We start from the raw sequence: 14679 nt of genomic DNA, 5'->3' as shown, positions 1-14679 counted from the left end.
TCATTACAGGCAAAAGAAAACAAACACAAAGGAACATCAATCCCAACTTATTTAGAAATACAGAAAATTCTTTATGTGTCAGGAATTACTCCAGGGTTAGGGTTGCATCCATGTTTCTATTATTACCATACCTTATTATCTACTTCATTAATTTTCTTTGCTAAAGAATTCACCTGAAGAGGAATAAGATAATTTCATCACCTCATTCACTTTCATAATCACAATTCTGTCAAACAATTAACTTTTAAATTAGAACTTAATAATGCAATTTTTCTTGAATTGCCATATAGACCAGCCATTGCTGTGTCCAGCCTAAAATGTCTGAAGGTAACCATTACCAGATAGTTAAGGTAAAGACAGAAAAAATACAGTTACGGAATAATATTCCACAGTGGAACTATCTTCATAAGGACTACAGAATTAGAAAAGAGATCAAAAGGAAACTCTTAATTGGCAATTAAGCTTATTTTTTCAGGAAAAGTTTTTGTAAACTTTAGCTCAATCTCATCAAAATACTTGTGTTGACATAAAAACATGGAGCATTAAAAAAAAATTCAGAAGTTACTTTTTGACCTGAAAGATTACAGTCTGATGCCAATACTATTCATAAGAACTGATAATGTTAAATTTATTGGTGTTTGATGCAGATAAATACATTTGATTTAATTTCTGATTTGACAGCTATAAGAATATAACCAAAAAAAAGGAGGCAGACTGAAAAATTCACAGACACAAAAAATCTGAATCTATCTAAGAAGCCAAATAAGTGCATTGATATTTGTAAAACAAATCAAACCAAAACCAAGACAAAAACACTCCCCTCCCCCCCTCAATTTCTTTTCACTGATGAAAATTATTAATTTAGAACATTAACCCTATGAACGGGATAAACAGGATTTGTTTCCTAATTCTAAGCTGACACAGATTTTGCATATCAATATGTCAAGTAGTCTGGTGGAGGAACAATAGGAGTAAAATATACTCTTCTATTGCTGTGGGTCACTGGGAATGGTCTAAAGAAAAGGCAAATTCTTGATGGAAAATATGGTTATTTAGGCAGAATCTAAAGATATCTGGGAATAGTATATATACTTGTTAATACAGGCAATGTATGCCCCAGCCCACTTATATGCATCAGGTAAATTATGAATGAATATGGATCAACCAAATTAGCACTTTAGGCGAGAGTGATGTGAAATAGTTGTCTTCTGTCTTTGTTGTCTTCATCACAGCAATAAACATTTGAGTCACTTCCAGTTAAAGACCTGAACAGGTAGGTTATAAGAAATGTGACTTATTTTATTTTGTTTTGTCCATAATTAATTTTAGCATAGTGTTCAGTGCTAAAAACTAGTCAAGAAGCTCCTTTCATACCATCATTGTCCACCATCCACTGAAATTTTGAGATATAGAACACTCTTCTAAGCCTAGATCATGAAGTGATAGTCTAAAAAGCATTTGGAAATAACATACACAAAATTAAAAATCATGTCAGCTTTTCAGAAACATGGTCATAATACAGAAACTTTTTATTTTGAAAGCTAAATACTGTGCAAGCTTGTTTGATGAAGATGTGTAACTTTTTATTTAATAGCTTTCTAAAATAAAAGCACTTTTGAACTGGTAAATGAAGTGACTGAGTATCATAAAACAGGTAATTTTGATTTTACAAAAGATTTGGTCATTATTTTGGAAATGTATGGAAATTTATAGAAAAAGTTGAATGGAAAAAATCTGTTAAAATTTTGATTTTTATGGAAAGGCATCCTGAAAACAAAAACTCAGTCCAAAATCCCACCATGCCCCTGGTGGATCTTATTTGAAATACTGTTTTACTATGCATATAAACAAAAGAAACTAATTTATTACAGTGGTAGTATCATGTCTGATACAGAAAAAAAAAGTGAGGATAGGAGTTTTACTTTCATTAACAGCCCCTTGTGAAGAGGAGGAGAGAAAGAGAGATGGGAAATGAAGAGTTAGTAACTCTTAATGGCCCACCTTCAGCTATTATACTATTACAGCTAATTTGTTCCAAACCATTCCTCACAACATAAAACTCTCTGAAGCAGATACGATTTTTCCTGTACTGGAAAGAGTTTATTCAGTACAGAAGTCCTAAACAGATGGGATTGAAATTCAGCATTCTTACTCTGTATGGTACAGAACCACATTGCAGGGTGGTAGAAATCAACCTGAGAAACAGATTGAAACACGGAAAGATCTCAGTGAGATGGCTTGGACACAGTGACCAAACAAGCTAGTAGGTGACCTGGGAAACAGAACCACAACTGAAATTTTTTCTTTTCATCTCTCCAAGAGTCTGTAAAGAACTTTTGGACCATCTAGTAGAATAGATGCCAGTAAAGTGTACAACTAATTCCAATTAATGAAATGAAGCATACATTCTTATACAGGGTTAGATAAAGGAACCAATTCATATGAAAATCTTGAAGTTTTAACGTTAAAAGATTATTTTATAAGAGCTTATACTTTTATGAAAGTCAAAGGAATAACAGAATTTAAGAACCAATTAATTGAAATATCAAGCATTTTTTTGCTTGATGTCTTTAATTCCAGACTATTAAGAGAACCTGAGATTCAAGATAGGAACTTGAATTGACCAGTCTCATCAGGGCAGAAACCAAACATCAGCCTCCACATCAACTTCTTCAAATAACTTCCAGCATTACTTTGATCAGATAATGTAACATCATAAGTCATACTTCTTATGACTTAGAGGATATACAGGGAAAAACAGAATACAAAACCACTGAGTGTCACCTCTTCTTTCTCCAACAAGACTCTTCAAGTTTTCTGTGTATTTTTTGATTCTTGAAATTCTCACACTTTCCTGAATAGTGAGCTATAGCTCAGGGGTAAAGTAATGCCAGTGATCTCATTAAATCCTCCTTTACCCAAGTCATGACAGAGCAGCACAGTATCTAAATCACTTTAATTTTCCCTACTGAGATTCTGATAATAGAAAACTATGCTCATCTGCAAATTTCCTATATAGATAAAGACACACTGTAATTGACCGTGTGACCTCTGAAAAATTATGCTGTTTCCACCTCTTACTTGTGACTCTCTCAAGTATCTATTATTCTATAGAGCTTTGTCAGCATAAAATGCATGAAACTGTACTTTAAAACTGTGACAACTTTCAGCCTTATGTGATCTATAACATATTTTTAAAGTGAGAATGTGCTCATGTAAGATATAGACTCAAACTTTTGGATATACACATACAAAAGTACATACACACTCCCACACAATATCCCAAATTACTTTCCTGGGAAAATGAATCTGTCCCAATAAGAAAGTTTGCACTTGAAAAGTACCAATCACTGGAAAACTCAAAGTGCTTGAAAGTATTTAAGGAATTGATCTGAAGGAAATAGAAGCATAGTCTTTTGTTCCTAGACCACAGCCAACCAATTGTGGGTATAACCTTCAGGCCTGCGCAGCGGATTTCTTAGTGAGGCTCAGCTTGTGCAGAACTGGTCCCACCCTTTATTCCTGAGGTTCATCTGCAAGGGCCTAGCAAGACTGGATGGTGACATACTCCCTGGAACAATCCCTCAGCCTTGGCCATATTGATCACCACCACTGGTCTACCCTGGCCTCCAATCGGGAGGCCTGGAGACACACCATCTATAACGCTACTGCTTCCTTTGAGAACACACGCAGGATCACTCTCGAGGAGAAAAGACAACGCAGAAAGAATCACGTCTTGTCGATATCACCTGGGGAGTTTTTCCACTATGCCTTCTGCAACTGGACTTGTCTATCTCACATTGACCTTTTTAGCCATCAGCGCCCTTGTAGCAAGCGTGGGTAGAGCCCTTCTCAAATCTTTGTTCGCGAAACCTAGCCATGATGACAGCCAGCCACTCAGGTTCATTATCCATCTAACACTAATGACCAAAGCACGTTGTGCAACTGATGGCCTGTGTTGCTCTAGAAAGCTGTTTGAAATTGAAGAAGGAAGAATATAAAGAACTTTTATAATAAAGAGAAAAATGAATAAAAACCTTTAGGAAATGGCAAAGATGTGTCTTACTCTATATAAATAAAGAATAGAATAAATTTTTTTTCAGTAAAGTCTGTGTAGATTCAGAAATCTATCTCTACTTCCCTGTGTCCCTGGTGTAAATCTCATTCAAGGATTTTCACTGTTGCAACCTCATAGGAGTTGGGGGGACAAAACATTTTTCCGGACGGTTTCACAACCTGCCTAGAAGATACTAGTGGTCATCCGCATAACTCTCAGATCAGAACTCTCAGATCATAAACTGTTAATGCAAAACAGCTTCGTGCTGGGCAATTATTTTCCTGAGCTTGAAGTAGTTTTGTGGGGCAATGGACAACTTTATTCTGAAAAAGATAAATTACTAATATAGTAATTACTTATTGCAATAAGATTGGAATGACTCACAGAAAACAGGCCCAGCTACCAATCTTGAGGAATATCTTACATTTAACTTACCAAGTAGTAATAACATTGAGATTTTCATGAGAAATTAAATAAAGGCATTTAATACTTTACTGGATGACAGGGAAAGAATCTTGAGTGAGCATATATATTATGTTATGGCTTTGATTTAAAAAAATAATAATAAAATGAAATATACTTTCATCTTTTTACATTTGCTTAAACTTTGTGCCTGAATATCTTTTTTAAACTGATATATTAAATGGATTGAACTGAAAAGACAGAATTGAATTCTAAAGAATCTGGTATTCATAGAATAATAATACAATTTTTTACAAGCACTGTTTAGTTCAACCTTAACCAATCTACTCAGTGTGTTGTAAGAAAATAGGTGTACTTTCTTTAAATGTAGCACTAAGAAGAGCATATAGTGCACAGAATACAGAGAAAAATAAGGGGAAAAAACCTGTCCCACAACACACAAAAAAAACAAAGAAGGAACTCAAAAGGCCTGTAGCCCATCACAGTTATTTATTTGAACTACCAGTATTTGGTACAAACAAAAAAAAATCTTCCCAGTTTTACAATAACTATGTTCCCAATAATAGCTCAAGAATGACTTTACAATAGATACACTCTCAAACTTATTAAAACCACCACTATTATAACTATGGACTACAAGAGCCTTAGAAGACACATACTTTATAACTGGAAACTATAAAAGTATTGAAAAAAATTAGACCTGACTTTCATCCCTAATTTTCCCTGAAAACTCTGACATCTACTCTGGTAATAGGAGATATCTAATAAAGATATATGACTCATGGCTTCCTGTACATTTTAATATTTTTAAGAATTTAGGAACTAAAATCCTGTATGTTCTTTAATAGTGCATTTCAAATAATGCAAAAGGGAAGTATACTTTTATACATGTTTTCTTAGTAAAATATTCTTAGCCTCTCTCCAAGGGCACACCTGGATGTGACTACGGGATGTCTAAATACTGCCCTTTCATGGATATTTTGTGTGTCAAACTGCTGAGCATTTCCTCATGAAGATCAACCCAGCACAGGCATTGATAAACTGATAACCTGAAAAATTCTGAATTCAAGTCCTTGAGTGCCTTAAGATTACACAACATTTTTCATGCCACATGAAGGGAGTTTATGTGCATCCCTCTAGATCAGAGCAGCAGTGGACTTCTCATTGTAACTTTAAGCTATACTTTCCAAACCGAGACAATCACTTCCTTTCAAGGTTGTTCCCACTTTATTTGAGATGGGAAAGGGGAGTATTTTCCCCTCCAGAATTCCCTTTCATACAGAAGAATCAACCACAATTCAGAAAAGATGACAGCCATTAACATTCTGAAATCATAAGGCTGTTTCATCACCGAATTTCAGGATCTGTAACTAATAATTATTTATTATAGTGTGCAGAAGAATGCTTGCCAGAATTTCACACTGCAATGAATAAAGCCCTAAAGGTCAAAAGTTTAATGATGTTTGCCTACGCAGCTGGCTTTTCATCATGAGCTTGAAAGTGCCAAATAGTTTTCTGATGAATCAGAAGTCAGGCAAAAACAGCTGAGGAGGGATTAAAAAAACCCAAAAGGCAACAAACAAACCACAAGCCTTGGACATGACCAGAGCTGATTCAGAATGAGATTCAAGAGCTACTGAAACATGAGTTAATAAAAGCAACAGGACTAATGCACTTTGTGATGTACACAGGCTGAAACTGAGACTAGAGTGGGAAGAAGGGAATTAATTGAGCTCGAATGCAACACTCTTCACTATCTCTTTGGGAAAAATGTTATTTTGAAATATTAGAACAGGAGGAGAGACAAAGATGGAGGAAAGTAGCAGCAAAAACCAATTTTGCCAAGAGTGACAAGTATGTCACCTCTTGATAAGAACCAAGACTAAAGAAAAAATAATTCTTTCTAGTTCAGTGTCAAAATAGTGCATAAAGACAGCAATTGAATTATGAATAACATATGAATAACATCAATAGCTTGAAAGGGAATTTTCTTGTCTTTTCAAAAAGCCCTCAAGAGACAGCACACAATCTTCTGTAGTATTACCTGAAATGGTAACATGGCTTGTGAAATCAGCAAGCGTGCACAGCTTGACCAGGCTTATGATACTTCTGGAAAAAGCAGTCAAAAGAATGGAAAAAATTAAAGCATCTACAGGGATCCTTACAGACAGGCAACCTGTACAGACATCAAGCAGTCTAATACTTGCAATACAAACAATGAAGAAGTGAGAAACTTCTAGTTCAAGGCATCTTCTTGAATGAAGCACTACATTTCTTTCTAAATTTTCAAAAAATCCATGCCTACTACCATGATTAAAATCATCGCATCAAATTAGCAATCAATCATTACACGTTCCTAAAGTCAGAATAATTTTCAGTACCTTTTTCTTTCAGGAAGAAATACAGAAATTTAGTTCACTCTAGTCCGATGAAGTAAAGTTCTGAGACTATAACTATGTGGACCTCTGAATTAAAGTTTATTGGCAAAGTGAATCTTTAGGTAAAAGCATGGAATAAGAGAGCACTCATTGACTAATCAAAGAATCCCAGAATCACAGAGTGGTTAGGGTTGGAAGGGAACTCTGGAAGTCTAATCCAACCTCCCTGCCAAGGCAGGGTCACCTAAATGACAGATCTGAGGCAAAGCTGCACAATCCACATGTAAGACCAGAAACAGAGTGTTCAGACTACCTCCAGGGCTAGACACTCACTTCAGCTTGTGAATAGAATCAGGGAAGTCCATTTGCAACTGGTGCAGCACTGGGTTGGACCAGAACTGGAGATATTAGCCCCTCTTCAGGACTCTATACAGTCTTGAGGAAAGGATTTGATTCCCTTATGAATTTAATTTCCTATTTATGCTGCCTCAGGCACACAGACTAAACTCTTCCAGGCCACTGTTTAATTCTGTATTATGACAGTGTCACATGAGCACAATCTTGGTCAAAAATTACAAATCATAATTAACAATTTTGAGTACAGGACACATTCTGAGCAGGGTAGAGAGAGAAACATGCAGCAGCTGGAGGACAGTACATGGAGGAGGTCAGGGTCTTCCTAAATTTAGGCTTAGAGGGATGCAGAAGAAAAGAAGACAAAGATTTTACAGAAGACAGAGCGTTAGCAGTAACAACTTGCCTTTGAGTGCTTACATGTAGAGCCGCCAGGGAATTTAAAGTAGCATTTTTAACCTCCACTTTGGGAAATGAAAATACAAACCAGCACACAATGCTTAAAAAATTTCCAGTATCTGCTTGAAGTAAATCAATAATACTCTCCCTGTTCCTTTTTATTATAGGTTCTTTTAATTCCCCTTAAAACAAATTGTGAATTTGATTATTTAAGCAAATTACAACAGTAATTTTTATGCAGTTCCCTTCCATCTCCAGTGAAGCATACCATGTCCAAGATTAACATAGCCTTATGTACAATAGAACATTACAAAATTATGTATCTTTTTTCTCTTAGTAAGGCTGCTGCCACCAATAGCAGCCTTGAATCTGCCAGTTGTAATTACAACTCTAGGATTTTATTGTCAAATACATTTCCCAGATAAATGGTTCTTGCCTTTTCAGTGATTCTGATTGATGGGCTGAATGTGGAGTTATCTTTTTTAAAAGCTGGAACATAAGGGATAATGCAAATTCTCTTGCCTTTTTACAGGCTCTGCAAAGTCTTTTTACAAATGTATTTTTATTTTCAGTGATTGTCTCTTATCTGTATGGCTTATTTTACATGAATCTGCACTGCTTTGCAGCAAACCAGATTCAAGTATATCATTTGTGAACTACATACTAAGACGTTAGTAAGAGCACTAATCTGTTCTTTTCAGCACACTACATCTCAAGAAGCTTCTACAATCCAGCATTAACAAGCTATTTATTCATTTACCTTCTTAATGGCTGAAGAAAAAAATTGAAAACGATGATTGCTTGTTTGTTAATGAGAGGGTGCTGTGGTTAACCACTGGAAAAACTATTAAGCATCATAAAATTGCCCTTGGAATTTGACACTTTTAATATCTCATCTGATGTACCATACTAGCAAGGCAAAAGAAAGATCAGTAAAGGTTTCACCTAACTCCCAATTGGATAATTTCATGGATTTGTGGAAGAAAATAAAAGTCAACTTGAAAGGATAAAAATCTAAATATTAAAGCATATTACATTATTGAACAATGAAAGGTGATGTGGATTGAATTCTGCTTCCTTATGATCCTATGCTAGCTGCCTTATAAAAATGTGGGCCTATGTATTTTATGTATGAATTGCCTCCATTTTTGTCTACCTACCAGCAAACTTGCAGGTCCTTGCTAGATTAATAATCATCTTCATAAAAATGGAAGCGGAAGATTTTTTTATAGATTTTGATATTGTCCTTGCTTTTTGTATTGGGAGCCTTGCAGGAGTTGTTGTATTGATGAGCTGGTGACCTTGAACAATCCCTTCCTCCTCCACTGGGCCTTGTGCTCCAGGCCAAATCTGGATGTACACAGCATGCAAGGGAATCTGATGCAAGGGAGTCTGCTGGTATGCCCAGTGCCCCTGTGCTGCAACGGTGAGCAGTATGGCAGAGGGAACATCCCAGCCTGTCACAAAACTCTCTGTTAGCTGAACAGTTTCCTAATATAGCCTGTAAATTTTAATATGCATGGGAACAGAAAGGTCTAGGCAGATCCAGGGGTGCAATTAAGTATTTATGACTGGGAGGCTGCTGTACCTTAAGGAATTAGTGATCCACATCACAGTTGACCTGACACTTGTGCTGTGCTGGGCCACCTGTCCAGTATGGCTTCAGGACGTGTGATGCTGTTCAAACATCTTCACTGTAGAACAAACTCTGACAGCTCATCACAGAAGAGTCTGCATGACCTCACCTTTATCTAGAAGTGCAGCAAGAAGGCTTCCTGAGAACATTCTTTATGAATAGACGTGTTTGCTTGTAAGAAAATTACATATAATTGCTCAAAGGATCAGAAAGCAGGAACCTCTCTCCTTGGACAGGATCTCGGTAGCCTGCCTTGGGAAATCTTTCCATGGTCTCTCTGATGATGCACGAACATGAGGTGCCCAGCATCCAAAGGGACATAAGATTTATTCCCTATCTGTAGTCTTCTTTAGAGGGTAGACTAAGCATAAGATAACAAGTTAGTCCTATATTATAAACAAGGTTATTTTATTAAGCTATTTGTTGGCCTATCTCTCTCTCACATTGCACTTCAGTCTCTGAGGTTTAGAGCTTCCTTTGCCAGCAGGTCACTTAGAAGTAGATTACATTTCTGACTACAAATGTCACTACATTCCCCACTGATTTCATCATACCTAAAAATCTTGGTTAACTTTTAACTACTCAATTCTCAACTGGTGAACTTGCAAATAGCATTAGAAACTTAGTCCTGCAAAGAAAGAGGGCTGAATCTATAATATAAACTTACTGTCACAGCAATTTGGAACATCTGACATTAAGGCACTGGGGATCAAAGTGGGATTCCAAAGTAAGAATTAGGGTTTTAAATAAGTCAGAAGAACACCAACACTGGTGTCTGGCCAGTTGTAACCTAATTCAGCTGTAGGAAATGCTCAGGCAAGTGAGAGATCTTGAATGACATCCCTCTCCTAGGCTTGGTCTCCATGTTTTGTAGTACCTATAGACATCAGTGCTAAACTTGCTGTTTTTCAGGTATGCAGGCCTAAGGTCTGTCTTTCTGCACAGCAGAGAATTAGTTTCTTCCTTTCCAGATAAAGATATAAGAAGGTGGAGAATAAATGGACAAATATATTTTGCCCAAAGTCCTGGGTTTGTGCATGAGAATGGAGCCAAACTGCCTGACAGGATCATAGAATAGAATCATAAAATCAGCTGTGCTGGAAAGGGCCTCTGAGATCATCAAGTCCAACCCTTGATCCACTACCGCCGTGGTTACTAGATGATGGCACTAAGTACCACATCCAGTCTCATCTTAAAAACCTCCAGGGATGGAGAATCCACCACTTCTCTGTGAAGCTCATTCCAGTACCTGATTCCCCTCTCTGTAAAGGATTTCTTCCTAATATCTAAACTAAACTTCCTCTGGCAGAGCTTGAGACCATGCCCTCTTGTCTTATTGATAGCTATCTGGGAGAAGAAACCAACCCCCACCTGGCTACAACCTCCTCTCAGGTAGTTGTAGAGAGTGATGAGGTCACCCCTGAGCCTCCTCTTCTCCAGGCTAAACAACCCCAGCTCCCTCAGCCTCTCCTCATAGGATTTATGCTCCAGTCCCTTCACCAACCTGGTTGCCAGCACCTCAATATTCTTCCTGAACTGAGGGGCCCAGAGCTGGACACAGCACTCCAGATGCATCCTCATCAGTGCTGAGTACAGGGGAAGAATCACTTCCCTTGTCCTGCTGGCCACACTGTTCCTGATCCAGGCCAGGATGCCATTGGCCTTCTTGGCCACCTGAGCACACTACTGGCTCATGTTCAGCTTCCTGTATATCCAAACTCCCAGATCCTTTCCACCTGGCTGCTCTCCAGCCACTCTGTGCCCAGCCTGGAGCGCTGCAGGGGGTTGTTGTGGCCAAAGTGCAGGACCCAGCACTTGGCCTTGTTGAACTTCATCCCGCTGGTATCAACCCAACTTTCCAGTCTGTCCAGGTCCCTTTGCAGAGCCCTCCTGCCTTCCAGCTGATCAGCACTCCCCCCAACACCTTGGTGTCTTCTGCAAATTTGCAGGGGACTCAATCCCCTCATCTAAATCATCGATAAAGATACTGAACAGAACTGGACCCAACACTGATCCCTGGGGGACACCACTGGTGACTGGTCATCAACTGGATGCAGCCTCGTTCACCACCACTTTCTGGGCCTGGCCCTTCAGCCACTTCTTAACCCAGCAGAGAGTGCCCTTGTCCTAGTCTTGGAACTAAGATGTTGCAGAACAATAAAACTTTAGTTATAAAATGACTATTAATGTAAGTATGTTCACACGTTTTCAGTAGCTGGCAAAAATTTGAACATCCAAGTTCTGGACTTAAAATGAAGGCATCTAAACCTCAGTTTAGAGACCCAACTCCTATCACAGATTTAAACATAAACATATAGAAAGGAAATACCAGATATGTTGAAAGTACTTTAATAGTATAACGGTAAATATCAAGGTATTCCTGTATGGATTATAGATCCTGATAAGCTCCTGTTCTCCCGTCTTGCGTGTGTTGATTATACTAAAAATAGAAAACTTATAAAATCTACATGAAACTTTCTTATAAGTACACAGTAAGATTTGTGATTATGCTCACTGATTTCTTTAAAGAAGATGAGATTCTAAAAACTGCAAAGCGAATTTATCACAATAGATATTACAATTTACAGACGAAACATCAATATAAATTGGAATATGGGCAGATTTGTGGAATTTAAGAAGTTTATATACTCTGCCAATCTACTGAACGCGTTTATGTTCTCTGTAAGCACTTCATTTCATGGCTCACAACTTTTACAGGGTACTCTGGAAAAAAATATCAGTACTTATATCTCAGGAACATCATGAATAGTATGTAAGAGACGAAGATATAACCATAAAAATACTTTTGGCAGTATCCGCGCTGTCACCTTGGCCTCTCAATTATGGTTTGGGTTTTTTCTACCTCTGGGGTACAAACGCATTTATATAAGGTGTGCAAAAATAAGCAGACATCAAATCTTCCCTTTGTATTGCTTGAGTAACATTCAAACCCCTGAAAAAGAACTGATGATTCTGTTATGAAAGATGATACCAAAGTGAAAAACAATTCTGGAGGTGATGGAAACATCATTTAAGAACCTTTGAAGTTTGTAACAATTTTAAATTCAGAAATCCTTGTAAACTAGCATTCATGCTTCTGATTTTCAAAATATTTGCATTATGTACATCAGCTTTATTTTGGTTTAAGACTAGCTTTTACAAAAAAGATAAAACCCCCACTTATTGTTGAAAAAATAAAGATTTTCTTTTATTTATTTTAACTATTTAAGATAAAAGTTGATTTCTAGACAGTGACATAGTCCAACAAACATTTCAGCCTATATGCGTTTGCTCACATGAATATTTGGCACTGATCTTATTACCAAAAGCAGCAAATGGGTGTGGAAACAAAAGCAATACCTAGATGAGTGTAGAAAGAGAGGGACTGAACAGAAATCAAAATATGCAACATTATTTTCCTAATTTGCCATTCTTGTGTATATGTTTCCTTTACAAAATGGACTAACATTCATTTCTTGTCAAAATCAGAACAAGCATACACTTGAATTCTGCATGGTAGAAGCAGGATTGCATACTATCCAAAAATGTAACTCAGGAAAGAACCTTTTTTAACAAGTCTTTATGACTTATTTTATCAATTGCACATGTTGATTGCAAAGTATCACTTAAACGTGTTCACTACCATACTAGGTATGATTGCGACTGGTCTCAAATCACTTCGTTGGAATTGCATCAGAAAATTCCATTACTTGTTATAACATTTATTGTTACCAATCTGTCTTAACCTTACTCTTCATTACTAGCAAAAAGTAATTGTAGCTTACGACTCTACATTAACAGAAATGTCTCATCTGTAATTTAATTTCTAAACATCAAGGTCAGTATAACCTTTCACATTTAGTTTCTGTGTTGACAACAATGCAATTTGCTTATGCCAAGCAAGCTGCCTAAGATTTCTCTGCCTACATTTCTTCACACTTGAACATAATGAGCCCTCCCTTATTCTGAGTTTCAGTGGATCCTAATACTTTAAAGGAGCCTTCTAAAGAGTACAAATATTTCACCATTCATTTGCATTAGTGCCAGAACTCTAGGCTACAGTGCATTTCAAGCAGGTAAGAGGGTCCCTCCTCAAAGATCTTACTGTAAGAGATCAAATATTAAGATAAAAGAAAAACAACAACAGTGAAGCTGATAAGAGGTGCAGCTCCATGCATTGCATCTGTCTTGGTGATTTAAAGGAAACCCACAATCTACAGTTGAGTAGCAATGAAAGGTCAGAGATCAAAAAAACAGAAGCTTTGTTAATGGGATTTTGATATTGTGACAGAACTCAGGGTGATAAAGGCAGGAAAGTCACAGGCAGAGTATGTGAGCCCTTAAATAGAGAGAATGACTCATCTGGGGGCAATGTGATGAATTCCATCTCAAAAGCTCAAGAGGAATTGGGTATTGGGACTGGAAGGGTTGAAGTAATGGAAGAGAAGTTGAACGCCTTCAACAGTCTTTTAAAGATGCCATAGTCTCTTCTCAATGAATACTGAGAGGTATAAACACAAAACTTGAAAAATTGCATCATAACAGAGATTCTTTTTAAAAAATATATATTAATAATTCTATTAATTGTTTACCTTAAAAGGTGAGAATAGTACCAATGAGACAACAGTGAAAATAGGACAACACTAGAGTGGAAAAAAAAAAAAAAAGAGGTGACAGAAAGAGCGAGTCCCAGATAACTGCTGAAGTCTGAAAAATGTTTTTGTAAGGATTCAATGCTTTGTCTCACTTCATTTCTCCACTCTTTCATTTTGGAGACACTCCTTTTATCCAAGAAGTTTTACAAAAGTTAGGGAGCAGTATCAGTGTTTCTAAATGCACAAACAAGAAAACTATTAAAAGTTGTTTTGAAGGGAAGAAAGCTATGCAATCAATCCAAAGAGAAGAGACTCCTTCAGCTATACACTTCAGAGACTTTCATTATGCTAATAGTTCCTTAATCACATGTTTGAATTCAGGTACCTTCCTCAAATGTCTTAACATTAGGCATGTAAATAACAAGGAAAGCTTGTTTCTACCCTTTTACAGGTGCATGCAGGATTTCCACAATTCTGGGAGGAAAACTTTTCCAAGAGGAATCATTGACTAAACTATTCTACAAAGGTTTGGGGTTTTTTAACAACACTTTGCAACACATATCAAATTATATATATTTAATTAACTCTTCCATGCTACCTCTGTTTCTCAGGTAATGTCAAAATTCAACATGCTGTCTAAAATCAGAAAGAGAATAATTTCTTCCACAGAACCACAGAGGAAACTGAATTTTTCATCACAGATTTCAGTAAAAGTTTGAAACTGAAAGTTTATCAGAATAAGAATATTATTCTGATGCTGAGCAGGACTTTTTTTACAAATAAAAACCGAAGAAAAAAAAAGGGAAACAACTGAAACTACTACAATATCATAATAAG

This window comes from Empidonax traillii, unplaced genomic scaffold, assembly GCF_003031625.1.
Source record: "Empidonax traillii isolate 1590-97213 ecotype Southwest subspecies unplaced genomic scaffold, ASM303162v1 scaffold522:size797397, whole genome shotgun sequence".
NCBI classification, from domain to species: Eukaryota; Metazoa; Chordata; class Aves; order Passeriformes; family Tyrannidae; genus Empidonax; species Empidonax traillii.
This window is presented reverse-complemented; position numbering follows the sequence as displayed.